The 15,000-nt window shown below is 33.9% G+C and overlaps 1 long non-coding RNA gene across 1 annotated transcript in view; it reads left to right on the top strand.

Annotated features, from left to right (window-relative positions):
* LOC136846557 (uncharacterized) overlaps positions 1–15,000 on the top strand; it is a 329,941-nt gene that overhangs the window by 20,914 nt on the left and 294,027 nt on the right. Inside the window, exon 2 of the long non-coding RNA XR_010855444.1 lies at positions 12,347–12,533. This is a non-coding gene — a long non-coding RNA (uncharacterized lncRNA). The remainder of the gene's footprint in view (positions 1–12,346; positions 12,534–15,000) is intronic.

The following is a 15,000-nucleotide window of genomic DNA, read 5'->3' as shown; positions in this document are numbered from 1 at the left end:
ATATAAAGTTGTATGGCATCAAAGCGCAGGATTTTATATGAGACGTTTGTGTGCAATGCACGAATGTTAGCAGAGGGAAAGGTTTTTCATCACTGCAAATGGTATATATTAATTGTGTGCTTTCAAATTAGATTTTTTTTCTTTTGCCTCCGGAATCTTGAATACTTCACCCGCTTCAGTGTTTCCCGAATCGTGTAACGTGCCTTTTTCAAGAGGCGTTTCTCTGTTCATCTGAGGATGGCTCTTGGTTTCTTCACAATAATAAAAATATAAAAACTCAAACAAAAACTTTTACAAACTTTGTCGTCTTTTTTGTTCTCTGCATCACACTTGATTTGAGCAAATGTGTGGTTACGTCGTCAGAGAGGAAAGGGTGGATTGATAAATGACTGATGGGCTGATTTATCTAGCACGAAAGCTGCGAAGAGGAAAGTGACAGTGGAATGATGTCACTACCTAAGAGGAAAAATCAATTAACAGGGCCAGTTATCTTGCGTCGCAAATTACCAAGAGGAAAGCGAAGTTGAAATCAAAGAGGAAGAGGCAAAGGCAGAAAAAAAAGGCGAAAAAAAAATAAACATGATGGCATACAAGCTACTGTATATCTGACGTCACAAGTACGAAAAAAAAAAAACTGTCGGAATAAAGTCGCATCTCCGGTTGGGCAATAGGACCACCACCACCACCGCCGCCACTTCCACCACTACCAGCTGGCTTGGGACAGGGCGGGACAGGACAGGAGGACCAGCTGGTGGGCCTCCTGTACCAGCTGGGCGGCCGGTCGATACTTGTGCAGTCTCTCACTCCCCACCTTTAATCTTCTACTTCCTTGGACTGCGCGTTAACTTTAGCATCCGCCCGACCTGTTGCTCAAAACGTTGATTTCCAACAGAAACGTTTTTGTCTTTTATTTTTTTTCGTGGTTAGTTGTCGGTTCGTTCCCGTTTTGTTTAGTCATATTTTCATCTTATTTTTCCGTGTTTTTTTTGCGCACTTTTCAAAGAGATTTTATTTTTGTTAATATCATCTCTTAATTTTTTCAAGAATCGTGAGGAGGTCTCCTTGATTTTCCTCTGCCCGTTTGAGCAAATTTTGTATAAACATTTTCGTTAATTTTTATTCATACTTTCATCTTATTTTTCCTTGTTTTTTTGCGCACTTTTCAAAGAAGTTTTATTTTTGTTAATATCATCTCTTAATTTTTTCAAGATTCGTGAGGAGGTCTCCTTGATTTTCCTCTGCCCGTTTCAGCAAATTTTATATAAACATCTTTTCGTTAATTTATGATTCTTGAGATCCTTTCTTTTTTTTAATTGTCAGTTCATTCCCGTGTTGTTTATTCGCATTTTTCTCTTATTTTTCCTTGTTTTTCTTAGCCTGTTTCAAAGAATTTTATTGTTATTAATAACGCACTTTTTTATCTATATTTTTTCGTTGAGATGTTGTTTTGTTCGTTTTGTTTATTCGTATTTTCATCATATTTTCCTTTTTTTTCATCTCCCTATTTCAACAAATTTTATGTAAATATCTAGTAGTTATTTTCTAATTGTGATGTTTTCTATTTTTTATTGAGTTGCCAGCTTATTGAAGCTTTGTTTATTTGCATTTTCCTCATATTTTTCCTTGCTTTTTTCTGCACTTTTCAAAGAAAGTTTATTTTTACTACCATCATTTAATCATCTTACGATTCATTGGGTTTTTGATTATGCAAATTAGGATTTAAATGATTTTTTTTTGTCAAATTGCTCTCACTTTCTTTTTTATTGTAAATTATTCACTTCGAATTTGCTTGCAACTCGTTAATGCTTTCATATGTAAATGACCTTTTCCATTGTTGTCTGATCTTCTGTTACTGTCACTGATGGAGTTACACGAATTCTTATTTACATATTTTCTCATTTTCATATTGTTTATTCACTCTGTTTTTCTATATCTTTGAAGTCCATTACGTAAAATAGTTGCCATCTATTTTCTCCATAACTTATAATCTTCACTGTTTACTCTCAGCTAGGCAGAATAAAACCCATTGCCCAGTAGAAAAAAGATAACACTGAAGCATTTAAATACATGAAAACAAAAAACAAAAAAAATGGGTAGACTTACTTTGTGATCACTGGATTTGTCACATTTTTGCTTTGTTATTCCCTTCAGTTACTTGATCACTGATGCATTTCGTAAGCATCAACATTATTATAGTCATAATGAATGCATTAAAAAGTTTCGTATCGAAAACAGTCACTAACCACCAAAATGTTCTCTGTGTAAGACATCCAGATGTATTTTGTATCCAAACTTTTTGTTATGTATTTTAATTTTTCATTAATTTCACAAAAGTTGGCCATATGCCAGAATGGTTTCTTGCTCTGCTGAGCAGCTCATCAAATCATAATTTCGTTTCATCTTAATTTTGTGAAAGGAGGAGAAACAGAATATGTGATTACTTTGATTTAGTGATAGAAACTAAGATTTTTATTTGTTACCTTATTCTCAACTTTGCGTCCCTATAGATTTTATTTTCAAAAGCTTATCTGTTTTTTGAGGCAATAGCAAACAAAGTTGAAAGGAAAATTTAAAGGGTCCGATAATTATTTTATCTGGTAATAACTATTACGTCACGCTGGCTGCAAAACTCAAGTATTTCGTAAGAACTTTCTCTTCCCACTGGACTGTGGAAAAGCTTCCCTGAGGATGTAGAATTGGAACTTACCACCCTAATACAATTATCCTTGTATTTTGATAATTTACTTAAATTTGTTTTCTATTTATCTACAGTATTTGGTAATTAACCTTTTCTTTTTTTAATACGTGATATCTTTCTGTGTTTCACATTACCTTCAGTTACTTCTTTCTAATGAACACCATGTTCTTTGTAAGTAAGTAATTTCAAGACACTGATGATTAACAGCTCCCTGTGGGGCTTGTTCCATAAGGAATAGGACTTTTTGCGTGGCTGATAATAAACTAATAATAATAATAATAATAATAATAATAATAATAATAATAATAATAATAATATAATGAATTTCTATCACCTTTCCTCTAATTTTTTGTTGGCCGGTGGAGAGTCGAACACTTAGCCAACAGCGTTTTTCAGCCTGATAATTCTACCCTGGCTCAATGAAAACGGAATTATCAGAAGAATTTCAAAACAATGGTCCCTCGTTGAAAACTTTGTTTTCAACAAAATAATAATAATAATAATAATAATAATAATAATAATAATAATAATAATAATAATAATAATAATAATAATAATACATTTCATAAAAGAAAAATAATAAATTGGTGTTGAAATTCAAAGGAACAAAAAAGCTGCACCACTTTTTAGAAGGTCTAGTCACGGAAGTCACGCATTGTGTTTTTATATTGAACCATTTTCATAATGAATAAACATTATTTCTTTAATGAATAATGTTTTTGATACCAGTATGCTCACGAGAACACAGTAAACCTCGCTTCTTTTTCGGCGTCAGTAACCTAGATGTTGTGACGCCAGTTTTAGTGAATATAAGTCAGTCAGTCAACCGCACCTTCCTGACGAGTTCATTTCAAGACACTAAAAATGAAACCAAATGCTGGAAACATTAAGTCTGTCATCGTCTAATAATGCATGCATCAATCTTTACAGCACTTTACGTGTGTAGTGGTGTATAGTACATGTATTATTCAAGCTCATTCTTTCTGGTAATAATGTAGCGCATCTTTCTTCCATTTGTAATAAGGGTTTTCGTCTCTTACGTAATGTGACAGAAAGCAAGAATATTTGGGGGGAAATAACAGAAGAAAAGTAACGCGAACCTCGTTACATAACACTGGTAATAATGACGGTGTACCCGGGGAATAAAAAGATGGCCCTTTCATGACTCGAATTCCTCTGCGTCTGACTTCAGCCTTTTTCCTTTTTATGAGACAGCGAAATATGTATGTGTATGTATATATATATATATATATATATATATATATATATATATATATATATATATATATATATGTGTGTGTGTGTGTGTGTATGTGTGTGTGTGTGTTATTGTGTGTGTGTGTATATATTTATATATATGTGTGTATATATATATATATATATGTATATATATATATATATAATATACACACGCACCTCAGGAGTGAGGTTGCTAGCCCCATCTTTCTAGACCTCATGGTAGCTAGTGGCCATTTCTACAGCTAGTAACCTGGTGGGAGATAAGCCAGAAACGAACCACTGACCTATCAAACGTGATCAGAGTGCTGTACCACTCAGGCAAGGGTACCAACTTTGGCTAATATGTTTATATATATATATATATATATATATGTGTGTGTGTGTATATATATACACGTACATTTATACCCTCTTCTGGGATGAGGTTGATAACCCTACACCTCCCTTTCTCTGAGACCCAGCCGACGGTGATACCCCCAACAGTTAGGTAGACCAGTGAGGGGAGGCAAAATACCACAGACCTACCATGTGCGTTCTGCGTAGCCTATGTCTTCTTTCATTCATGCATGGATGATGTTATACAATTTACGTATACATGCGCATATTTGGAATATATTCATGTAAGTGTGCGCGCGTGAATCTTTACAACTTGCGCTTGTATGAGTATGTTGAAAAAAAAATAATGCGCCTAGGTTTCTTCGGCGCAATCGAGTTTTTTGTACAGCGTATAATCAAGGCCACCGAAAATAGATCTTTCGGTGGGCTCGGTATAATGCTGTATGAGCCGCGGCCCGTGAAACTTTAGCCACGGACGGGTGGTGGCCTATCCTTTATCGCTTTATTATGGCTAACTTTAACCTTGAATAAAATAAAAACTACTGAGGCTAGAGGGCTGCAATATGATATGTTTGATGATTGGAGGGTGGATGATCCACACACCAATTTGTAGCAGTAGTTTTTAAGATCTGAGGGCGGACAGATAAAAGGTGGACGGACAGACAAAGCCGGCACAATAGTTTTCTTTTACAGAAAACTAAAATGTATTGGTTGAACAAAGACAGTGATCATAAAATGCATTTCACCGTTTAACCAAAATTTATTTTTCTTAAGAAAACACATAAACGAAAACAATATACCGCAAAACTTATCTCAAAACATTTTGGAAAGAAATTGAAAAGGGTCACGAATTCTTTTTCTCAGAACAGAAAAAAATATAAAAAAACATCTTTTTCCAGAAAATTCTGTACACGGGTGGTTCAAACCCCTCCTCTTTCCAGACCGGAAATGATGACTCAACTGTGTATGCGCTGGAACAGTTCTGGAAAGTTCTCTAGATAACGAGTTCCCTAGGCATCGAGTTCTCCAGGTATGAAATCAACAGTGCAGACTTTAAAATGGCAAGACTGGAGAATGGTACGATATATTAGCGATGTTCGTTTCTTTAAACATGCAAAAACAATTAGCCTACCCAAAGATGGTCCATTTAAAAAGGAAAGTGAAATAATGTAATAAATAAATAAATGGGGAAAAATGCAAGAATGTATTTAAACGATTTTAATAATAAACACAATTATTATTATTATTATTATTATTATTATTATTATTATTATTATTATTATTCAGAAGGTGAACCGTATTCATATGGAACAAGCCCACAGAGGCCATTGACTTGAAATCCAAGATTCCAGAGATTATGGTGTTCATTTGAAAGAGGTAACAGAAGGTAACACAAAATACAGAAAGATGAGATCAGTTATAAGGAAAGAAAAAATAAATTAACAAATTAATTCATAAAATATATGATAATTTAAGTATATTATCAAATACAAGGATAGAAAATATAGTAGAAATAAACTAAGGAACATTTTTTGAAACGCATTCAAATGATTTCTCGTACTGAACATGCAAACCTAACAAACCAGAAAGGTGAACTGTAGCATATTTTGTAGACACAGATCAGCTTAATAACTCAATAAGGTTAAAAAAAAAAAATTAGGGTCGGTAGATTTAGTGGCCCAGTAATGATATATAATTGATGGTTGCGTAATCGATCTTCAGAACTACCTAGAAGCATTGAAAGGAAAAGGACGAGCAATGTTTTCAGGTTACGAATTATTCAGAATGTTTTCTTTTCACAAGAAGAAAAATTAGGCACAATAAACTATTTAGTACTTTTTATTTCTCTGCAAAGGCAAACAAAAGATGGAAGGATATATATATATATATATATATATATATATATATATATATATATATATATATATATATATATATATATATATATATTATAATGTAATATATACGCATTCCTATACTGTACATACACATTTATCTGTATATATATATAAATATCGCATTACAGTTCACCAACCCTTCAGTAATGAATAACGCATAATAACCATTTTCATGGATCATTTTCATCACTGGCGCTACGCGAAGAGTTTTCTCCTTTGCCAGGCTTGATTAAATCGGTCCGTGTGCGCTTTATTGATTTTCCAGGAGTGCCATCCAGTCGCGGCACCGCCAGTGCCACACCAGACTGGAAGTGATCTACCAACTGCTCTGCTGTTGGGGGGGGGGTGGCTTAGGGAGGGTGTGGGAGAGTTTCTCTGGTGTGGGATGGATCTTATGGAGACTTTTGGGGGGATGATGGGAAGGAAAGCATGGAAACCCACTGATTGTGGGATTTTGGGGTAGGTGGTGATGTGGGGGTGGGGGGTGAGGGTGGGGATTGGAGACTAAGTGGGTGTATTGAGACATCGCAGGAGTGTGGGAGGAGATAAGAAAGATGTATGGGAGTGGAGAGAGCCTAGTTAGAGCGTGGAAGAGGGAAAAAAGATCTGTGGGAGTGGGAGTGGGAGTATAGAAATCTCCGTGGGATGTTGGGTTTGTATGGAAACCTAGCGGATGTGTGAGAGTGGGAGTGGAAACTTTGTGTGGGATGGAGTGTGGGAACTGAAATCTACTTGGAACGCAGGAACAAGGAAGGAAGCTCTGTGGGGAATGAAGTCCCTTGGAGATAGGTGTGGGGAAAGAGTGTGGGGGTGGGGAGACGGGAGGTCAGATGCGGAGGAGGTATATCAAGCGATCTTGCAGTTCTGTCACGTAGTTAACATAAACCGCCCATCCCTCCCACGCCCATCCCCTTCCCCCCACCCCTTCCTTCCCTAGCCCCGAGTGTTTGGCACTATATTTCATCAGCGGGGGTGGGAGTGGCGGGCTTTAGGAGGGACCAGGATTTCATTCAAGCTTCTTCATTCATACAAGTAAGAAGCATGAATAATGAATGGCGTAACCTGCTGGAATGGGCTGACTTTGTGCTGAATTTTTAATGGTTTTCATCTTTAGGCGGTGTATCTCTTGTGTGATTTGTTGAGAAAGACTGTTGGTTCCATTTTCCAAAAAAAATTTGTATAATGGAAGCTTTGTATCTTTTATTCAGTCTTATCCTAGGAAGGGAGAGAGAGATAAATGGAATCCTTCAAACGTGAAATAGAATCTGTAGTGATGTGGATCTCGACTTGAGGTGTTTTGTCTCCAGATAAATAAATTCGATGAATTTCTTTTCCCTTTTTTCTTTCATTTACAGGCAGAAGAAAACGACTGAAACTCTCTTCCGTCTTCATTATCCCCTTCCCACGCCTTTTCCTTTCTTCGGAAAGGAGAAAAACCAACTTTATTCTGTCCGGCATCTGAGTTTCTGTTCGGTTCTTATATATTTATGATCCGGCCGTTGTAGTGTTTTTCTTGGAATCTGCTCCTCTCTCTCTCTCTCTCCTCTCTCTCTCTCTCTCTCTCTCTCTCTCTCTCTCTTAATCTGTTCCAGCTGGTGCTTGATTTTATTTCCTCCTCGTTATATAAAATGTTTCAATAGATTGTTCCTGGAAACTATTTCACCTCTCTCTCTCTCTCTCTCTCTCTCTGTCTCTCTCTCTCTCTCTCTCTCTCTCTCTCTCTCTCTCTCTCTCTCTCTCTCTCTCAAGTAAATATTTGGTGCAAATTTATATGGAAACACTTGAAAAATTGAGTAAATAAATTGATTTCACACATGCTACAATTAATTATCAGTCACAAAAATAGCACCCATATATATATATATATATATATATATATTATATATACACATATATATGTACACAAACACACACACACACACGCACACACACACACATATATATACAGTCCTTGCTTCATCAGTCCTTGTGTCCACTTATATTTCTCATAGGGTAAATGCAAGTAGCAGTTCTAAGTTGTAACAGCACCTGCAATTATAAAATGGTATGTAAATAATTTTTATATATAATATCCAATATATATATACAATTATAATTAATACAATTAAAATTTTTTTAAAAATATGTACATATTTAACCACCGCTATCATATCCATACCGTTGGGCTTCAGGATTCAAACTGTACCTTCATCCGCAGTTAATATATTGGTCATGATAGTTAACGTGGTTATACAGCCTAAGTAATGATTTACATTCAATTATATATATATATGTAAATATATATATATATATATATCCATATATATATATATATATATTATATATATATATATATATATATAATCATTTTAACAAATATGTACAATATCGAATCCACCCTACCTCATTATATCTCCGTTGGAGAATTGTCGCCGAAGGAATTTATGATAAATGTGATAAATGACGTGTCGATACCTTCATCTGGGAGTTTCAATATATTGAACGTAACCATTTCATGATAGTTAACGTGGTATATAAATCACAGTGTGATAAAAATTTCATATAGTAATATATATATATATATATATATATATATATATATATATATATATATATATATATATACAATACACGAAAAAAAGAGCAGGACAGTTAAATTTGTTATATACTGAAAAATTAATCAGACGATCTAACTTTAAATGAAATTATATTTACTGATGCTACATGTTTTCTTTTGTTCAGATTTATTAATTAGTTTTTTAATCTTCAGTGTTGGGAATTTGTTGTTTAACAGTTTATTAACTAATGATTGGCAATTGAGGGCAAAATCTTCACTATTCATACAAATATTTTCAAATGTACAACACTACGAGCATATGACTCCATAAGACATAATAAGTTCAATTTGAGTAAAAAGAAGGCAAACTGTGTATTTTAAAATTAAGATTAAAAGTTTATCATTAACTTGACTTAGGAACTTACTATTAATCACTTTAGCATCAATATGTAAGAAGGATCCTATTTTATGAGGGTCAATATTAGTCTTAGAAACTTCTATCACTCTGCGATATATTCAATTAACATCAAATGTTTTATCTCTTGTTATTTAGTGAAAACAGGTCATCTCTATAGCTATAGGTATTTTTATGCATAAGTATACCATCTATTGGATTATTTTGCGAGAATTTTGATTCATAAAAATGTAAATATAAATTGGTTATGTTTCGGCTGTAATTAGCACCAATAGGAATACCCATTTCTTGTCTAGAAACTTTGTTATCAAACTAAATACATATATGGTTCATACAAAATTTTAGTATTTTAACAAAGTTACTTTTACTAATTGCCATTTTATTATTTCTTTAGTGCATTCCTGTATTAGAATATATTAGATCTTATTAGATCATCGTGTGATAATGTAGTATAAAGAGTACTATAATCAAATGAAGATACGATAGCATATAATTTTAAAGACCTATAGGATTATTGTAAGATGACTGAATCGATTCTAGTAATTTACTGATATTTTTAGTGATCCAGTTATTATCGTTAGTGTATTATCAATTATATAATTTATCTAAAAATTAAGGTAGCATAATATCAACTCTTTGTCAATGCAATATAATGAGTTTGATATATATCTAAAATTGAAATGACTTTTATGAAATTTTAGTATGGTGTACAAGAAAGGTATGTTATTTAAAGCAGGTACCATTTATGTGACTTAATTATGTCAATAAAAAATTTATCTTTCTGATCAGTATTGCACCTCCCAAATGTGTTTTGAGGCTAAGAGCCTTTGTGCTTTATAATATTGTAATATACATTCTGGAAATTCGTGAATGTTCTGTTTAAATATTAAAGAGAAACCCAGAGCTTTCCTGGGAAATTTAGATCAGAATGGTTGGTTCTCGAGATTGTACTGTCCACACAGTATCTGTCGTTAAGCAAAATTAAAAAGGAAGATAAAATACAATAAATCAATGATTAAAACGCAAGACAGGCGAGTCTATTTCCAGAATAGCACACCAGACGAAAGATACGAGACCTTCACGAATTAAGGATCTCTATATTTGATAATCCGACCTACTTTGACCCGTAATACGACCCTTCCTCATTGCGTTATGCCTCCATTTATGAGTCTCAAAGGTTGGCTCCACCTCCATTTCCTCCCAAGGTTGTAGGAATGCACGAGGGAGTAAGAAATGCCGATGACAGAGAAGAAGAAGAAGAAAACAGAGAAGAAGAAGAAGAAGAGTTTGTTGCAGATATACTGCGTTGCATCACGGTGCATTCGCTCTCTTGGAAATGCTTTTGAGAATCTCATTAATAAATTATATTTGTTTAGGATGAAATGGCCTTCAGAGAGGATGGGGGGGCTGGAGGGCTGGGATAGAGAGAGAGAGAAGAATTTTTGTGAATTGAAATCGTATGCATGTCAAGTTCTTTCAACGGCAAAATTTAGTTCAAGACTGCAATGGATTTGCTATTTAGAATGAATCATTCAGCATTTCAGTGTAGCTTTTTCGGTCTTATGGTGACCCATTGTATTTTAATTATCAAATCCTGCATTTGGTACCAAAGTCGGTGCTTCATGGGCTTGAGAACATTCGGTCCAGTCGTTTGTAGATGCAAACTTAAGCAATTATTATTATTATTATTATTATTATTATTATTATTATTATTATTATTATTATTATTATTATTATTTTATTATTATTTCAATTCTACTTGCAAAAGACCTCATATAACATCAGTTCCAATGACTTTGCTATTCTTTTTAATAGATCTTGCTCTTCTCCATTATTATTATTATTATTATTATTATTTATTATTATTATTATTATTATTATTATTATTATTATTATTACTGAAAAATCCTAGCATGTTTCCACTGACTAACCACGCGTGAAAACTCAAAAGGAAAGCAAAGTTTACCTAAATATTAATGAAAATGATCAGATATAAAGGTAAAGATATCATCAATCAAGTAATAAAAGTCAAACCAGTCGAAATCATATCGAATGTGTGATAAGAAAATAACTCCCTTTAAATCAGTTATTTCAGTCTCTTGAGATTACCAAAATAAAAGCTATCCTTTGTGTATGTGCTAAGTGTGTGCGTATGTAGGCTATGAGAGAGAGAGAGAGAGAGAAAGAGAGAGAGAGAGTATGAATGTGCGCTGACGTGCGTTGCGTTTGAAATGCGATGAGCATACCATATATAATGATGGTTTACGTGCTTACCGAGTCCATATTAGCGTGAGGGTAATTTAGACTGTTGCGTGGAGGACAAATCCATTTTTTATATTTATGTTCTTCACTGAGATCTAGCAAGTTCCAGATATTTAGCCTTCACCCGACGTCAGAGCGTTCGTCGACTTGTTACGTGGTATGTGTGTATATATATATATAATATATATATATATATATATATATATATATATATATATATATATATATATATATATATGCTTATTTTTCTCTTTAGTTTACCTTCACGTTGTTCTCGGTACCTTAATCAAACCAAATTCCTTCAGTAACGTTTATAACTCAGAATGACTAATCCATTAGTTAGAATTTGACGTAGAAACGACTGTCGTGAGCAAATTCATACACATATTAGACCCTCTTCGTGTGATAAGGCCTTCTAAACATATACTCTCTATATTTGCGCTTCATTTGCTTACGAAAGAAACGAATGATTTCTTTTCTAAACAAGTAAAAAAATGCGCCGAAATGTCTTCGGCACAATCAAGTTTTCTGTATATCTTATAATAGTGTATGAATCTCTCAGCCACGGCCCATGAGACTCTGAACAGCGGCCCATGAAATTTTCACCCACGGCCCGGTGGTTGCCTGTATTGTTTGCACCTATAGCGGTGCCAGTCGCACGATCGTGGCTAACTTTAACCTTAAATAAAATAAAAACTAGTGAGGTTAGAGGGCTGCAAAGTGGTATGTTTGATGGTTGGAGGGTGGATGATCAACATACCAATTTGCAGCCCTCTGACCTCAGTAGTTTTTAAGATCTGAGGGCGGACAGAAAAGTGCGGACGGACAGACAAATATCCATCTCAATAGTTTTCTTTTGCAGAAAACTAAAATTGTTGACGTAATTATTTAGATCTTTTTAAATGTCATATCTATGGTAACATAATTTTGAATCGACTAACATTCAACATTTTCTTTCGCAGAGACCGAGATTAAGTTCAGCAGATTCAGTAACCAAGAACTTGAGAATAATCATTTCTCAAGAATAAATCCTCGAAGAAATCGCACCACGACTGCGACGTCACGATGACGTCACGATAACCAGCCAATCACAGATACGATACGTAGCTCTTCCCTATTGAATGAATGACGTCACGGACGTTCTAAAAGGTATATATGTTTTGTTATTCCTTATGTTGTCCTTGGTAATTATTCTTCATTACGTAGAGCCAACGAAAAATACGCAGGTTCTCCAGAAAACCTGGAAAACAAACATAAAAGTTAGGTTTCTGTGATATCCTTCCATTAAGTCTATTTGTAAATTTCACATTTTTCCTTAAATACTGCTCGCGCCTTTATGATACCTCATATATGAAAAAAATATAATGCGTAATCCGTTTGGTATTTAGGCTTAACAGTTATTTTAATAACAAACTATCAAAAGTTGATCTTACAATGTTCTTCTTGTTGAAAATTGTTACAGGTTTTCATAATTGAATAAATAGCCTTTCAAGACAAAAATCCACCAGTAATAGTCAAGTATTTTACGACCTAAACCAGAAGTTACTCTTTCAAAGATCTGTCGCAATTAACCAGCTTGTTTTCAATGTTCCGTCATCAGTAACCGGTAAACCAGATTTTTTTTTATTCTGCATTGCAGATAACCTGATTGCTTTCATAGCAGCTTTATATAGCAGTATTGCGGAAAGGCTAAATCGTTTATAAACAGGCAGAATTGTATAACCAGGTCGCTGCTGCAACTTAGTTATTTGAGTTATAAAACATGATTTTTTTTAAAATGCAGCGCCTTATAAAGCTAGATTTCTAAGGCTGTAGTGTCATATAGCTAAGTTTTTCTCAGTACTGTGAATAATACAGAACCAGTTATTGTTATTAATTTTTTGCATATATATATATATATATATATATATATATATATATATATATATATATATATATGTATATATATATATATATAATATGTTTTGTGTTTGCAAAAATTTGTGTTATGCTACTATTTTCTCTCTCTCTCTCTCTCTCTCTCTCTCTCTCTCTCTCTCTCTCTCTCTCTCTCTCTCTCTCTCTCTCTCTCTCTCTTCAATTATTAACCAAATGACTCATATCACTTTAAAGTTAAAATGATTTTTATAGAACAAAAATTGTAAAGAAAATTTTGTAAAGACTCTTCGCTACGAAAAACAAACAAAAGCAGTTCAAATATTTTCTCAGAACCAAATGCCATGGATAACAAATGATAAAACTGACTCTTTTTGTTACATGTGGAGAGTACGATCAGAAATGTGGATACTTCGGTCAAAATAATATGGCTTTTGTTATAAATCGGTGGAATTAGTTTGGTTTCGGTTTGTACACTTTTATATTAATATTCCAGGAAATATCTTTGGGTTTTAGCTCTGTAATAATGCGTGCACGTGTACAGTATATATATAAAAAGTACGTATATATTTTATTTATATACATATATATATACTATGCATGTACATGTTATACATACATACATATATATATATATATATATATATATATATATATATATATATATATATATATATATATATATATATATGTTTATATATATATTAGTGTAAAAAATTATCTATAGTTGGCTAAGTCTGGAAAACTTATGAAATGTTCATTTTTAGAGTTTATAAATAATATGCTTATTAGTGGTGATTTGTTGATGGTCATTAGGATCTTAATTATTTTGGTAATAATTAAAGAGGCGTTTATATGTGGACATGTGTACAGTGTAAAACTGGATCTGAGAGAACACGGTGTCACGTCTGCGTTGCCATTTCCCGTTGCTATTTATATTGAATTATTAAAAATCAGAGAAACGTTTGATGTGGTGTTCAAATGGACATGGCGAAAAGAACCCTTAGGGACTAGTGAACGAGATTAAAGGTGTTTGTGTATTTGAGATCAGTGTACCGTGAATGAAAGAAACAGATATTAAAAAATCTGAACGTAATATGGAAGCGATGTTGCAGATGATGGCATTACGAGAGAAAAGGTTTGTCACAGAATAAATGGCGTATGAAAGGTAGCAGGATCTCTGCAAAAGGCGTAGAAGAGGAGAAACTGTTGATAAACAAGTGAAAAATGCGCCGAAGTTTCTTCGGCGCAATCGAGTTTTCTGTACAGCCGCTACACCGTATAATCAAGGCCACCGAAATTAAATCTATCTTTCCGTGGTCTCGGTATAATGCCGCGGCCCATGAAACTTTAACCACGTCCCGGTGGTGGCCTGTCTTATATCGTTGCCAGAAGCACTATTATGGCTAACTTTAACCTTAAAGAAAATAAAAACTACTGAGGCTACAGGGCTGCAATTTGGTATGTTTGATGATTGGAGGGTGGATGATAAACATACCAATTTGCAGCCCTCTAGCCTCAGTAGTTTCTACGATTTGAGGGCGGACAGACAAAGTGCGGACAGAATAAAGTGCTGACGGACAGACAAAGCCGGCACAATAGTTTTCTTTTAGAGAAAACTAAAAACTGTATACTTGGTATAAATTGGTTAAAAAGGTCTGAAAGGGTTAGAACTATAGAGATGCAAAGATTATGTAAAAAAAAAAAATTAGCTTTGATGAAAAGAGAAATTAGGTTGCTG

The sequence above is a fragment of the Macrobrachium rosenbergii genome, chromosome 15 (assembly GCF_040412425.1).
Source record: "Macrobrachium rosenbergii isolate ZJJX-2024 chromosome 15, ASM4041242v1, whole genome shotgun sequence".
Taxonomy (NCBI): Eukaryota; Metazoa; Arthropoda; class Malacostraca; order Decapoda; family Palaemonidae; genus Macrobrachium; species Macrobrachium rosenbergii.
The sequence above is the reverse complement of the archived record's forward strand: the minus strand, read 5'-3'. Positions and strand labels throughout refer to the sequence as shown.